The sequence below is a fragment of the Rhipicephalus microplus genome, chromosome 8 (assembly GCF_043290135.1).
Source record: "Rhipicephalus microplus isolate Deutch F79 chromosome 8, USDA_Rmic, whole genome shotgun sequence".
In the NCBI taxonomy this organism is placed as follows: Eukaryota; Metazoa; Arthropoda; class Arachnida; order Ixodida; family Ixodidae; genus Rhipicephalus; species Rhipicephalus microplus.
Window position 1 is genome coordinate 28329752 of NC_134707.1, and position 16926 is coordinate 28346677.

Consider the following 16926-nt stretch of genomic DNA (forward strand, 5'->3'; position numbering starts at 1 on the left):
GACGGCTCCCCTACGGCGGATTGGCGCTCTGTTCGACTAGGAGTGAGATGGATCGGAGCCGAGATCTGTTTTCTTGCCCTGCTTGTTGTTTCCTTGTTCCCGAATTTCTTGTTGCTGTATGCGAGGGCGCTCGTGCGATGGTCCGTGAAGCCACCGAAGACGACGATGCTCTCCTGGTCAACCGTGTTTTTGTTGCCCGAATGTCCGGATCCTACTTCATCTATTGGCAGGGTGTTAAAGCAAAGAAACGGTGACGAAGATGTCGTCTGTAGCACTACCTATCTTAGTAAACATTTATCAACACAAGGCAGGTCTGGCTTCTTTCCCGTCCCTTCTGTGGCGATGCTAAGAACCTGTAATGTCTTCGACTTTTGGGCCACATCACCATACAAGACCTATTTTAAAGGTATGTTCTTGACGAATTGGTGTCCTTCATCATTATTTCGATATCGGATTTTCGCATTTACCTAACTCACTAGGTAAATTTGCTAGTGAAGAATTTCGATGAGCTTCCAAGCGGCTTTCCGTAATTGCAGCTTATATTTGGCTCCTTTCTACTGAAAACTTAAAATCTTCTTATGTACTGATCGGAAGAATTTCAAGCCGTCTGCACCTATTATTGATCAGTACAGCCTCCGTGACCGGCCCACTTTTTACAGAGTGACGGTGTTGTGTTAATATCATTCTGTGAAGTCACAGGGACGTCGTGATGACGTGAAAAATTTTGTGATTTGTGGCGTCATGCGGAAAGGTCATCACATGTTGATTCGTAAGCTGGACACGGCAGGACGCTTTCCACGACACCATTGTGCCCGAATCGCAAGGAAAGTGGTGATGTAGAACACTATTTGCTGCAGTGTCGTGAGCTTAAGAAGGAACGACAAAGTTTATTTGGGGTACAGCAACGTTTAGGCTTGTCATGTGACAGCGTGACTGATATTGTGTCTCTGCATGGTCACTCGATCTTCAGGAAGCACCTGTCGCAAGTTCTCTTGACTTTTTTTAAATGCTACAGACCTTACATATGACTGGTGATGTGTGGAAATTATGTTTGTGGTTTGGTGCAGTGAGATAGGAGTACCGGCGCAATACTGCATGTGGAATAGCACAGAGGTCACCGGCTCGTACAGGCTTACGTGGCGCGAAGCGCGACTTTATAAGAGCGTGCCCGTGCTTAGTTAAAAAACAAAAAAACAAAAGCACATTAGTTACAATTAGCAAAGAGAGAACCGGGTGGGAGAGTCGCCTGCAAATCATGCAAGGCTAGATCCACCGGTACCTACAACATCCTCATTCTAATTCTGACGCCGACGGTCAGCATTGCACTTGAAGAGGCAACTGAAGCTATCGCTTAGTCATTGAGTTTTTTATATATACACTAGGGGCGACTTTGACGCTAGTATCTATGGGAGCTGCATCGCACTGTGATTCTGGCAGCATGGGAATGGTGGGCCATATCTTTAATCTTCGTTCGTTGAGCTTCGTTTGGCTTCTGAGGTCTGAGTTCGCTTTTCCGCAATGTGAAGTTCAGCTAAGGTTTAGCAGTTACGCCTAACAACCTTGACCTTTCTTGGCTCACCAATTCAACATCGGCTCACTAAGTTCGCAATAGTTTCTTCTTTTGTTCGAAACAAAACTAAAATGCAACAATAAACAACGACACAAGTTCGTTAGAAGCCCGCAAGCAAGAAGACTAGACAAATCCGTGTACTACCCAACTTACCAACAGTGGCTGAACTATCGCAGCACGCCAGTGCGCCCTCTAATTGATTCTACGAAACTTTATGGCTGAAAGAAGAGTGCTATACGAGCTGCTAGCAGATTGGTTTTACCTGGTTAGGCACATGAGCGGAAAGGGCTGAATATTTCCGATGGAACATCTATTCAGTGCCCCTATGTAACCTATTGACGCTATTTTTCGCTTACACGCCCAACCAAGATAGCGACCACTGTTAGACCGAGTCCCTAATCATAGGTTGGCGTTCAAGCTCGCACTCGTAGCCTGGTTCGCCAAAGCGTAATGCGAGGCTATTAGAATCATCTGTCAGATATGGCGAGTCGGAGCACAGGGGTAGCCCCGTTCTTTTATTACGTGAGACTGTGGCAATTTATTTCTTCCCACGACTGCTCCGCTTCATTACTTTGGGTAGGTCCAATATTGTACATTCTTGTGCCACCACGTTCTCACTAGTTGACCAGTGTTAATGGGACACTGAAGATCATAACGATATTTCGCGTGCTAGTACAGTGAAAGTTCACAATCCAGAAAACACCACTATTATCGTCACACGATGCTTGGCTAACGAGAAAACATGCCGGAAAAAAATGGGGCTGCCGGCGTCATCTTGAGATTCCTGCACCAAATTTTGTGACTTGGGAATTTTCGAGAGCGTCTAGCAGGTCCCACGTAGCTCCTAACCGATTAAAATGACATTGTCGTCTGTGATCGCCATAAACTTAGCGTATCAAGTTTCGCAAAACTTCATCGAATCAATGCCACGAAAATACCAAAAATACATTTTGAAAATTCTGACGTCACGTATTTAGGAAGAACTTGATCGAGTTGGTTCATGTCTATGGTATGTATCTTTGCGCCTACAATCGGACGAACACGGGAAGGAAAGAAGCGGAAACGGAAAGAGCGCGACCTATCAACTGGATTTATTTCTTTGGTCGCTGTGAATGTATGCACATTTGACACGCCCCCAAAAAATTTGAAAGAAGGTTGGAAGAAAAGAGGAGGAAACACACGGCAACAATACCTCACATTAAGGAAAAAAGCCGCTTAGAAAACTGCTCTTTGCGAATACAGAGCAACAGACGTGTCGCTTACACATTTGTCTCCTAATTCCTTATTGTAAAAAGTTCCTAAATGCTCACGCCCTACTCTCTCCTTACTCCCGCCTAGAATAATTACATTTTTGAAATCTGGCTCACAACTCATACATGCGCTGCAGTGCATGAGCAAGTTCGCACCTTGTTTTTTTTTTTTTCTAACAGACGCAGCATGCTCCCCAAGGCGATCATTTATGCAGCGCCCTGTGTGGCCCACGTACGAACATCCACACGGGAGAGGGATTTGGTACACCACTTCTGTGGCAAACTTCACGAATGTCTCAGCATGCTTTTTTTTTTCCGCACCCACTCCACCGTTTTCCGTTCCAGCCAACCCTTAAGCAAAGGCCGGTTAGCTTTTTTGGTGCAGAAAAAACCACATGAACACCATGCCAGTCTGCCACTTTTTTTCATGTTATGCGCAACTTTGTGCATATATGGCACAGCTGTGAGACATTCTTTTTACGCAGTCGCTTTGTGTTGCTGCCGAGAGGAAAGCGGGTACTCTTACAATGACACGTTGTATTCAGAAAATCGACGACAAGACTATCAACAGTCATAATGTTATTTATGCAGTTAAAAAGTAAACAATTTTTAACGATGTGGACTTTGATAGTTTTACTCGTGTTAATAACTCTTGAATGAAGTTTTGATCTGAAACCCAAATAATTACCTAGCGCCATCATAATTTCTTGCTGTAAGAAAGGCTAACACAATATTTGAATGCACAGGCAAATAAATTTATTCCCATATTAACAATGATGTCCTTCATTACACAGTGCGAGTCAGAAAAAGTCATCATTAGTTGTCATTAGATACCCTTTCGCGGGGATACGAGAGGGAACGCTGTTATAACAAAAACTTAACTTGAACATCCCCAATTAGTGGTTGCGCTTATTCTAGATGTCTTTTATACTACTGGAATGAACCTTGCGTAAGTAAACATCCAAGTCTGATCACAACTCCAATTTGACAATCATAAGAACAAGAACGGTACTAACAATACACAGCTATTTTGGCTTGCGCCCTACCACCCCCCTCTCCCAGCCCTTTTAGAAAAGTGCGAGAGCTACACATTTGAATGTAAGTGCAAGCTTTCTTACAAGAAACCACATGAAAAAGAAAAGTTCCCAGCGTTCTTGATTAGCCTTGCCTGCGTCTACACCTGGCACGTATACATAGGCAACCCCAGGTGCTTAACATATTCCAACGCTATCGGGGCATACTGTGTGCTTTCCCTAATTCCTCAAGCACGGTCTCTCGCAGAGGAATATACACGGGGCGTCCTTTTTTTGTGTGTGTGGGCTACGAAGCTTTTTTTAGATTTTTCTTTTTTTTCTCGCCGTACGCTTCCTGTATATGTGCTTCACTGTTTCTCGCGGAAATACGTAGCTTCTATACACTCTTAATTATGTACTGCTTAAAGTGCTGGATATGGCCAGCAAACCAGAGAATTTTCGTCTTGTTTCCTGGATACCGCCGGCACTTAACAGGACCTGATCAAAAGTTTATGGGGAAGGCAAGTTAACGCTGTCATCATTCCCTTCAGCGACCAAAAAATGAAGCGAAGCGTTGACGTTGCGAATTTATCGTTGCTCGAAAAAAAGGGAGGGGGAGGGGAGGGAGGTGCTATTCACCTTTTCTGAAACCTCCCAAAATGGCTGCAGGCGTGTCTGCACAGCGAACGACTCCGGCGCCTTGGCCACGTAAGTCATTGTTTCCGCAACACAAAATCTAAAACATGGCAATATTTTGAATGAAGAGTGCGTTAACAATTAAAAATGATTACGAAAAGCCACTCCCCTCTTTAGTCTATGTGATTGTTACATAGAAGAACTCACCTGAACCCAAAATTTGTTAACGAGATATATCCATACAGAGAGATCCAAATAATATTCGACTAGTCACATTATTACTCGGGAGCACATGTTTTGGCAGTGTCCTATGGCTTTCGCTACTGTGACAAAAAAGAGACTATGGGTGGAAAATATTCTTCCTCAGTGGAACTCTTTTAGATAAAGGACAGGTTGTTCAGTAGGCCCACGATGTGGAGGTAAGGTTAAACCTTACGGTGCCAACAGCTGCGTGCGTCAGCCTAAGTGTCAATCTTGACCTGAATAAAGCTTACCATATCGTACACATGACGAAGAGGATGCCGGAACCTGTCACTATACTTCACGGTCTGTTCATTTCTACTAAGATCTAATCCCACCTTCTAGCCAGCTGGTTCAATTTACTGCGCGAAATTCCAATACGTCGTTGAGACTGCGAAGGACGCACGGTTGCGAGGGACAGGTCACGGGAACCGCGGTCGAGGGAGAACGAGGAAGCGCTGGAAGCGAGGCTAGCAGTGAGGTAGCGCCAAGCAGTGCATAAGTAAGTAGCCAGTGCCTTGGTCCGACCATAGGGTCATTAGCGACCTGCTAAGTATGCCCAAAGAACCTGTAGAGAGAAAAAAAAAAGAGAGATGGAAATTTATTCCTCGCAACGCTGGGGGGACACCGGTGCGCATTCAGTGCGGTCAAGCGTGCAGCTCCGGTGTGCCTGCCCCCTTCCGTTCTTCTTGACGCTCCGGCGGGGTGGCAGCGGGGTAACTGGTGCAAGGGCGAAGAGACGGGGAAATTAGGGTAGAGATGCGAAGATAATGCGGCACACACGTGGCGCGGAGAAAACGCGAAGCGAGATTTGATAAGGGACGATGTAATGCTTGTTAGCAGGGACGCGAGGCAGGCGCACAGAACATAAAGTAAGACAACGACAGGTTTACCGACTGTACATAAAATGTTAAAATCATTGTAGAAGCTTTGTCTTCGTTTTTTTTTTCTGGGCGTGTGTTGTACATTGCATTTTTGTGTGTTGCACATTACTCTATTCTCTCGGCTTAACGAGAGAACAATCCTTTAAGGTTGAGAAGTTACGGGTGTGTAAAAGAGAGGGACCAAAAGTTTCTAGACAATGTGGAATAAACAGCGTCAAAATGCCTTCATTACGAAGGCCACGGGTTACCTTTATGAACTGGGAAGGTCGTCATTGCTCAGGCTTAGAAGAAACGAAGTGCCTTTGGGGGTTCTTTCGAGTGTTTAAGAAGCCCGTTACATGACCGCTCAGGTAAATTAACAGTATGAACAGTGAATGAATGGGTCGAAAGAACTTCACTAAGGTTCTTCGGAAAGCGCTCCAGCACATAGCGGGCTGCTCTCACGTCTGAACAGAAAAATTGTTTCCTTTATTGCGGCGTGTGGGTTCGTTAGACTGCCCATGGCTCGACTTTGAGTCTGGCACTACGAACAGCAGCCTCCTATTTGGAACGCGCGATGCTTTCACCACCACGTGACGCGTGGTCAACACTAAATCTTGGGCGTTTTAGCAGTGGCGCAGCTAGAAATTTGTCCTTCGAGAAGGGGTCGGGGTGAGAGGTATCAACCGCTTTGTTTGCGTATTCTTTCGTGTGTTCATACGTGTGTGTGTGTCTATACACACACAAAAGTAAAAACGGATTCGGAGTTGGGGAGGGGGAGTACTTGTATCTCCCGCAACATCCACACTGGTGACCCAAGTTTCTTGATGTGTCTATACACACACAAAAGTAAAAACAAATTCGGAGTGGGGGAGGGGGAGTACTTGTATCTCCCGCAACATCCACACTGGTGACCCAAGTTTCTTGAGATCATAAGGTTCTCTATGGCGTCATAACACTGTCGAAGTCGTGGAGTTCGTTCGGAGCTGTGTGTTTTGTTTGGCGTAAGCTAACTTTACACATGAACTGAATTCAGCCCTATCCGAGTTGTGCGACGTTTCTGTCTTGACTTGACGTACCTTGATGCCAATATGACCGGAACGCGCGTTCCTGTGCGCATGCACACAAAATACGTCTCGCGCCGATATTCTTTGCGAGAGAAAGCATCAGCCAATCGTGAAGCGGGACATGGCAGTCATACATACGAGCATAACTGGTCAACGATAAAGAGCAGTGATGATGGGACCGCTTTGCGAGTTTCATATGACAATTTCGACAATAGTTAGATCGATTCACATCTGTCAATGATGGAATTGTATTCCATTCGATGTCGATTCATACATCGCACACCCCTGACATCGTCCAGTCAAAGCACATTTATCCTAGTGTAATGCTGGTACAGCCACAGAGAAACCAAAGGTGAAAAAGATCAACCGAAGACCACGAGTTCGCATCAGCAATGGCAGATACGGTCGCAAAGTATCGTTTCGAGCCCACACTAAGTGTGCCAGGCGTATTAATCTTCAAATTTTGAAGGATAATTCACACCTGCGACAAGCGTCAGTCGCGCGATCGTTTGCGACTGGCATTCAAAAAGTGACCCCGCACAACCGATGTTCCCATCTACATGCGATCTATATTAGTCACGCAGAATTCGTGTCTGCTTGCACTGAAATTGCCGGTAAAATAAGCTGACGTCTTGCTCTTCCCCTTCTGATTGGTTAAGACGTTAGCGACCACTGTACTCGACTAAAAAAAAAATCAAGCAGCGAGTGACTGAGGTGAATCAATTACTTTGCGACCGAAATGGCCCTTTTCAAACTACTGTTTCGCGCCTAACTTCGTTGCGCGACTGGCTCTATAGTCGCTAGTGTGAACGAGTCTCGAGTGGACAGGCACAAACGGAAATGAAAGGATGCGTTTAAATTATCTCTAACCGGTTCCAACTCCAACAGTTCATGGCTGTACACGCGATGTCAATAATGCAACGATCTAAAGTGCCTTTCACCACCCCGAGTTGAAAAGACGACACAGTGGTGGTCTCCTTGTCGCCTTGACTACCCTTTCTATAAGCGCTCTCTCGTACTCACGGCTTATTTCTTCGTAATACACGCATAAAATGCGAACGCCAAGCGTGGGACCCAACATGTTTTCCTGCTGGTCGGCTGCATGCTGTCAACTCTGCTTGCGCGGTCAAAGACAAACATAACGAAGTGAAATCAGTTCATCCCGCAGTGTACGCATGCGAGCTAGACAAATCAAGAACGGGTGGGTGACTGCATTGGAAAACAGAGTATGAAGGAAGCCATTCGCAACTTATATTTTTTTGTATGTCGACCAACCGAGAGTATCTACCATAACGACGCCACGTTAATCAGTGTTGTTGCGTTAGGAAATTCGTTAGAAAGACGAGAAAACCCGGAAGATGATAACACACTCACTACTTGTATTTTCAGAGGCTGCGGAGGGACCCCTTAACGTACCGGTGTTTTTTTACCCCATTCGTGGCGAAAGAATAATCAGGTGTTGACACTGAGCGCGCCTGAGCGTCCAGATAATGTTCGGCCTCGTGGGCACACTGTGCTGCGAGCCGTCAGATGGCGCCGCGGCGAATTCAAATTCTTCTGCCTCCCCAACGTTTTCTTTCCAAGCGGTGTGAGTAACACATATAGCGTGAAGGGAATTTTTCTTTCAGAATAAAAGGTAGAGTTTTACCAGTTTTAAGGATTCACTAACACGAAAATGCCTTGTGCAGGCTGTGAACGTTGTCAACACATATAGTTCTGCTCATGGGCACATGTATTTTTCGTCCGTTCACAGTAATACTCGAGGCAAAAAATAAATAAAAAAATGTTAGCCAGCGCGCTATTCCTCCAACAAAATACTTCCATGTCGGGAAGAAATGCAAGGAACTGCCGCTTGCTTAGATGTAGTTGCATGTTAAACAGCCCGGATGGTGAAAATTAGACAGAAGCCCTCCTTTATGGCGTTCCTCGTAATAAAATCCTGGTTTTGATGTGTGAGCCCCCATTAATAAGTATTACCCTGTATTAAAGGGGAATCGTTACTGCACCAGACGCGTATTTCATGCGTAGCACTGCTTTCATTTACACAGGAAATCACTGCAGTATTTGCGCTTGTTCAATATGAATGCGATATAAATAAATATTTGAAACGTGCAAGTATTCCATACCAAGCACACAAAAGCAATGCAGTTGTTGCGCGAAATATATAAATATTTGAACCACGCAAGTATTTCATTATCGCACACTAAAGCAACGCGATTGTCCATGGCTAGATTTTGTGATGCAAATTTGCATATATATTTGTGCCAACGATCACCTTCAGATGATCACTGTCAGACCGCACTTTGAAAACAGGGACACGCTCTGCACAATTCCGAAGCCGGAACGGCGATTCGCTACAAAACACGTTCTAGCCATTTCGAGAACCTTTCGTCAATTTGATGTCACCTTCGTCGACAGAATAGAATTAAAACCTACGCGAAGAAAAATCCTGGCTTCAAAACAACGCGGTCACACATGCACACAAAAAGACCCAGAATCAGCGGCATGCCACGTTTCTGCCGAGCGTGTTGCTGAGATCAAGACGCCTAACCACGCTCGTCGTAGCGCCATCTACCAGATAACTGATGACGGCCCGAATATTATCAGGACGCGCTGGGATTGCGATTTTCAACGCGTTGTGGGGAAAGTGTCAGCACCTGTATATCCTTACACCGTGACCCCAATCTACTCCCTCCCAAACAAGGGAGAGTTATTTGCTTCCTTTGCAAAAGGAGCATCTTTACTCCCTTCTGCGAAGCTAATCTCAAACACTCCTCGATGACGGGCGTTTTGCTCCCAGTCTTTACACGGTGTCTTTGCGCGAATCCACCCATGCGCCTGTAGAGCAGCTTCCGATCCCTTGCTACAAAGCTCGAATAGTGTAACCAACCCTGAGGCGAGTCGGAGCCCACTGATCAGTAGTACACGGGCTGTGCCGGTGACAAAAAAAAAAAAAAAAGGCCAGCCATTAATCTAGACTCTGGGTATTGAAGGGGGCCGCCGCCGCCGCCGAAAGCGTTGACGGCAGGCGGCGCTGCTGTCGGAAGACGTTAGGTTTAACGCGTGACAAGTCCTCGCTTCCGCGAGCGCCTGCGCTGCCAGCCGCAGACGCCCGAGCGTCGTCGGAGCCGAAAATCGGCGGGAAAGACGTCATTAATTTTCGGGCGTCCGCCACGGGAGAACCACCGCCGCGCCAACGGTTTCGTTCGCCGGAGACTTGGAAGCACGGCGAGTACACACGCGGCGCTGTAGCCCGCACCTGTCGGCGAGATTATAGATATGCGAGGCGCCCGTATGGAAGAATGGGCTCGGGAAAATGTGCCGTTCTGGTATAGGTGCCCGCACAACCATGGCTCCTCTCGCGAACGCGCGTGATTTCTTGAATCTCTTTTCCTTGCATTTCTCGCGCGTTTTTGAGGGCATTACGCCGCGCAGGGTGTGCTTTGGAGCGTGCGCGTCTTCGTCGACGCATCTTGGAACCGCGCGATGGTCTACATGAATGGTTTTTGATTGTAGTTAGCACCAGTTTAAATATCACTGTGGAAGTTTAACGTCCCAAAACCACGACAGGATTATGAGAGACTCCGTACTGGAGGGCTCTGGAAATTTTCACCATTTTGATTCTTAAACGTGTGCTTGAATCTAAACAGATAGGCAAAAAGCGTTTTCGCCTCCATCGAAAATGCGGCCGCGATTTGCGCCCCCTACCGGCACGTAAGCAAGCCGAACACAATAACTGACTTGACCACTGCAGGGTGGACACCCAGTTGAAATCAAATTAATGCTTCCTAAACCTTGCTGAATATGGTGATGTCCTCAGAGTTCCCAGTTAAATGGAGCGGAATGTGGAGAATAAGCCAACACGAGACTGCCGATGAAGTGGTTAAATGGCATTCCCGTGGTCATCGAAATGAGTCTATATTAGCATAACAAACCTTTTCACGAAGTTTCGCTGGTAGTAGTATACTCATGATGTCACGTTTAACCATGCCAGTTCAACGGCTATAACAGGAACAACTTATTTGCCTAACCTCGTCGCATATTGATCAAGAACAGTTCGAAAAAGGGCGCTTCTTTGATTCATGCGATTCATAAAGAAAATGTCGTCACTGGTCTCTTCTAGCCATTAATGATTCGCTCAGCTACACTAATGGAATATTTGAGCAAAAAGAAAAAAAGAAATGTTCATATTTTCGAACGTTCGATGAACCGTATTGACCGGTGCGAGGTAGTACCAGGTACTTGTACGCCACAAAAAAAAAAAAAAAGCTGTTTCTGTCACGTACGTGCGCCATCGGCCTCAGTGTTAACCGGCGAAAGAGTCAGAGAGCGTTAACATCAGTTTGTAAGTGCTTCCACTGTTGCCGACCCCGAAAACACAAGCCGGACTGAACAATATGGCAAGAAAAATTAAAAAAAAAGTCTTGAGCACGCACTCTGCACCAACAAAAAGAGGGAAAGCGGAGGATTCTACCAGCACTTAAGTGGCTTGTAAGTGAGTGTGATCGCTGTTGACATCGTCAGGGTGTTAGAAGGGACCAGCTATTTTTTTCCCGAACCAAATATATAGGACTTCGCTTCGCAATGTGTCCTATCTTCCTCCATAGAGCCACAATGAAGAAACACAAGTCTAAATGAAGACCGAGAACAACAAAAAAGCAGAGAACCCGAAGGCATGTCTGGACGCAAGTCTCGGCGAACAAATTTTTAGTTCCCGGGTCTGCCACCAGGTGTGCCTCATACCTTTCTACTTCCGCCGACGTCTATCGACTCCTCCTCGCTCATGAAAAGCATGCAGCGAGGCGGGCTATGCATGCAAGGTAGCGCGACAAGTGCAGTTCCAAGAGGGTGTATACCTTGCACGTGTTAACAGTGATCGAAGTGGATTATTAGGGCTCTTATCACAGTTAAGTGCAGTTCGATTCTAACTGAGATCTATGCCGTATTGCCTTTTCTCTGGCTTCCTGTTTTTTGTCCGGCGTATCTACACAAAGAGTATGGTCTGTCTCCCGAAAGCAAGCATAAAAAGTCACAAGGGTGTATATTTGCAAGGGTGTATATAGTAGCTTCTGCCACAGCTCCATGGCAAAAGCCATCTAATTCTATTCAGCTTTTGTATTTATCAGCCCTTGCTCACCGAAAGCTGCCCTCAATCAATGTGGATCTGCATTGCCTCCGTTATCGGAGGCGTGGGAATATTTCTGCGCTCACGTGATTTCGCAATGCCTCTGGAGTCACTTCATCTTGGATCAAGCGACAATCTCATGTGATGACCTAACATCATATGGACGTAACAATTTATTCATTTATTTATTTTACTCTCATGGACAATTATTATTACAGGTGAGTTACCACAAAGAATGTGCAATTGAACAAAAAGCAGCGAATATGGTTAGATCGTAACAAAAAAAAACTCTTATAAGCACAATGTTAGCTGATACATTTATAGAGTAATACGTGTTAGCTAATAGAACACAAAACCTAAATATGCAATATTAGTCAATGCATCACGGAGGAAGTAGTTATTACTAATAGTGACAGTGCCACTGGTAAGTCTGTTCCACTCCTCTGATGTGCGAGGCAAAAATGAATAGAAGAAAATTTTTGTGTTGAATGAAGGGGTGCCTACTTTTTGATGGTGATCACTGCAGCAGGATATATGTGTGTGCTGTCGGCGAAGAAGTAGTTGGTCGTGGAATAAAAGATGGTGATACATTTTTTCATATAGTGTTAAACGGGAGACTGCTCTACGAGATGCTAAAAAGGGGAGTGCAAGGAAAGTTTTCGTCGTAGAAAAGGTTCCGCTAGTGCTATAGTTTCACAATATAAAACGAATGGAGTTATCCTAAACAAGTTCAACGGAAGTTACCAGATTATTATAGGTGGGGTCCCACACGGCTGTAGCATATTCTAGTTTCGAGAATGTTTTATAAAGATGCGTTTGTTAAGCTATATGGAGCATTGAAAAAGTTACGCCGTAAACATTCAAGCATGCGGTTGGCGTTCCTAATAACGTATTCAATATGAGGTGACCAGTTGAGATTAGTTGTTATGTGAGCTCCAAAATACTTATAACAGAATCCAGAGGAATGTTGTTAAAATAGTAAAAATATGAGGCTGTGGAAGTTCTCGACACATGTGTTATTTTGCACGTTTAATTGTTCACGCCCATTAGCCATTTTTCACACCAGTTAGATAACGTTAAGGTCAGACTCCAATATGTGAATGTCATTATCATTATTAATTTTTCAAAAAAATCTACACAGTCGTCAGTAAATAGACGAATGTTGGATGATACAACTAATGAGAGTTCTTTAATATAAATGACAAACAACGTCTTCACCCGGTACTACTTTTTTTGCATCCCTCGCGTTAACTCTAACGCCACCAATGCCGACGGTTCCGCTTTCCTTCTCATTAGGCATCTAATGCTTTCGTACTAATGCCTCAGGACAGCAAGTGTTCAGCAATCAGAAGTACTACGGGGCAACGCTAACCAGGCGTTGAAATGATTAGTGTAGATTCCGGTGCTAATGAAACTGATAATGAATATTTTTTTTCTTCCTTGTAACAACGCCTACAATATCACTGCCACTAAGAATGGTTTGTTGTCGCGAAGCGTGTGGGTGTTTACAAATGCATGACTGTGACGTTGTTTTCGCTCACCAATATTCGAGTGTTTATTTTATTCTCTTAAAATATTTTAAGTGCTGTTGTATTTGTTGTACCCTTTGTTTCGATTGAAAACTATGCAGTCAAATTATTATGTGTACCTCCCCTACGTAATGCCTTACGACGATGTAGGTGAAATGTGAATATATAAATAAATAGATAAATGGGAGCATCCTCAGATTTTTTACCGAAAATCAGCGTGTGTGCGCATGCTATATGAAACATACAACGAGCGGTGGAGGTTCATGTCATAATATCTATGTCACAGCTTAGGGCCATTCAGAATTCCCACAAGGCAGCTTTTAGGCTTATCTGTCCAAAAGTGGAAGAAGCTTTCTGCACGCTAGTCGCGTCTCTCGAGACTAATAATAAGGCTTGCCTAATTAACAAACACCAATGGACTCCGCGTATACGCAATGGCATTACTGAGACATATTCACGTTGTAGTTAATGCCGCAAAAATCAAACCACAACGATAAACTTAAACCTGACATGCATTCTTGTATGTGCTTATGAAGTGAATTCAAGCAAATCTGCATTTTATAAATGTTAAAGACCTGTTGTTTCGGCGCATATCAGAGAACTCATTGATCCGGCATTGAATAGATTCATTATTTGGCTCCAGAGTATTATCGTGAACATGCGGGGAATTTTCCTCATGCAAAAAGAAATAGGCGCGTGGGTAATTTACCACAACACTTGTTTCGTGTAGAGCTGATTAGGCGTTACTACCGATTGGGCAACCAGATTGACTGACGTTTTCTCTCGCACTAAAAGTAACCGCGTCTCCATTATTAGGCGACTTGTCAAGTACTTTCTTATATATTGCGGTAGCACTCGCCCATGCACAGACGCTCCTCCACATGATTATGGTGAGGTTAGGTTGGTGAGCGGCTTAGCACTATATCCCAAATAGCAGGAAACGAATCGCCTGCGGCTACGCTTACCCTTTTTGTCGCAATATTTTTTGCAAGATTAAGGCGCCCTAATTAAGCAACAGGCAGGACATTGAGATGCCGAGTTGTGACGCGTTTGATGGTTCTTCAGAGACCGACGGAAGCCTCAGACATCAAGCGAAGGCATTTCACGATACCTTCGCCATAGGTAAAAGGGTGCAAGCATCATGACATCGTGAAAACGGCAGATTCTCTGCGTCGTTCGTTGCCGGTTGTGTGAACAATCCACAATGTAATGTGAAAGTGCGTCCTAAGTGTACGAAAATCGAGCGAAGCTGTCCTACCCGTAACATTATTGGCAATGCACGCATTTAGTGAGGCACGGGGCGTTCGAGTGGGTTGGCCGTGTCGATCGTCATCGCCTTCAAAAGTGGCGGGCCACGACCAACGGAGATAAATGAAAGTCCTGGCGACGGAGATCCGCGACCCGGGGGCGGCTGATAAAAGGTATCGACCAATAAAAGAGAGGCGACAACTTGTTCCTTTTCAGTGCTGGTGTCCGAAGGACGAGTCATGTTGTGAAGTTAGCCGTTCGAACTCTGTACGAATGGGCGTCGAAGGCAAGTGACGTTGGAGGAAAAAGTCGGGCGCTTACTGCCGTACACTTGTATCTCGGGGCAACTGCTTCAAAGCGGTTCGGCAGCTACGAAGCGTGTCACTCTTCGCCGAGTATTGAAGAAGCTGGAATGGGAGTTTGCTGAAGCCGCAAGTGAGCAGCATTTTTTCCCTTGATTGCAGCCGTGTTTTCATTTATACATGTCTGTAATAAAGCGTCAATTCAATTCACTTCAAAATGAGCGAGAAACGAAGCGAGAAAGAGTGAAAGGACGGGAAAAAGGGTAAGAACAAAGAATGCAACAAGAAAAGTCAAGATGTTGCACTCCTGTCCGGGTTCTCCGATGGTACGCCCGGTCCTCAAGTTTGTTTCGTACAGTAAGACCATGTTGGAGGCTACATAGATGCGTCGATCGGTGAACTGCGTTCAGGGTTGCAAGAAATGAAGAATGCGGTGTCATTAAACGCCGATGATTCGCAAATTTTCGCGTGACCTGATGCTCAGGCGTTTCGGTTATGGGCCTTTAACATGACCTTTCCTTTCTGATTGGATTCAAAGACGTCTTGGTATAGATTTGATTGGATGTTAGATTGGGAATGCGACAAATAAGGAAGAGACGGACATGCTTGCGTTTCGCTTGCGTAGCGTAGTCCTATGTTGAATCTCGCTTAACGAAAACGCCCAGTTTTCAACTCGAGCTTGGGTTGAGAAAAGGTGATGACGGTCATAATAACATTAGATGTTGTAGTTCGAAGGATTCGTTCCGGGATCTGTGGAAACTTCAGTCACTGTGACGCGAGAAAGTGATAAGCGCGAGTAAGCACTACGAGATTTCTGTGATTGTATGGGTTCCAATTCGTTGACTAAAATGTAAAGTTCGTCTCATAATTAGGAACAGTTCTAAGTGATAACTAGAATAGTAAATATTGCAACATTTCAACGGTGGAACTGTTCTAGGACCGGGTTCGACGACAAATAAGTTACCGCATCGAATGTAACTCTTCAGACACTTTCCAAATACACCCACTGATGGCATGATATAGCGATAACAACTCAGTCAGACGGGAAAGGATGACTCGATCATTAACAGGGACTAGAGTCACTGTAACAGGAGTCGGTCTGGCATCTCTACTCTACAGATAACGTGATCACAAATACACACACAATGTCGCAAAGCCTTGCAGATAATCACACGAGAAACACAGGAGTACCATGGCCCAACTGCTTCTGCAGATTTCACACGCGGGGCCAATGCAATACGTTTTTTTTTTGAAGACAATAGTATGTTTAAGATATGTGAACGTAGAAATTTGTCTGTCTGTCTGCCTGTTTTTCTGGCCGTCTGTGACACGATTCAGCCTCCCTACCAATGTTTCTGATCGCTCAGTCATCCTGAACTGGTGGCTGCGGTTCATACTTGCGAACAATGTCGATCTAAAAGCATGTATTACGCATATTTTAGGCGCAACATCAATACGTAAGTACTACGTAATGTCTTCCTTCATTATAAAATACATAGATACGTTAATCTAAAGACCCTTGTGTTCATCACGCTGCGATGAAAGTGTGACGTTGTACACAAAAAGGCGGCCGGCACAAGATGACATTTGGCAGCAGAGCCCGCAGATAAGCGGCCAGTTTGTTTCATTATTATTGTTCACTTCCTTTTACGACGCTAGAATGAATCAGGGTTGGCGCTCTAGTGGCGAGGCCGCCGGTGCGTAAAAGTGGTAACGACGGCAGGCTTCCTTATTTCCACGAGTAGCAATTGTGAACGTAGAAAAAGTTACAACATACGCGATTTGTGATTTGTGAAATTCAACTAGGGCACTGTAACAAAGCTCACACCCCGCAACGAGTTAGATTCGTTCTTTTGAATGCGCTAAACGCACGCTCAGGCGGTAATAATGTCGCGCAGACGACTTAAGCGAGAAAAAAGACGTCTGGGCTATCGAGCGGGGAGCCGCCGTTTTAGAAGGAAATGTCCGCAAAATTGCACCATGATTCGTTTTAATGCCACACTCCGCTTCACCGTTTTTTTTTCTCGCTTTCTCTTTCTAGCACTTTTCTACGGGCAACGTAAATACAGAACACATTTACAGA

The 16926-nt window shown here is 45.0% G+C and overlaps 1 protein-coding gene across 2 annotated transcripts in view; it reads right to left on the reverse strand.

The window, feature by feature from the left end:
- Window positions 1-16926, reverse strand: part of LOC119164322 (spondin-1) — a 180873-nt gene that overhangs the window by 118828 nt on the left and 45119 nt on the right. The gene's annotated exons all lie outside the window — the stretch shown is intronic.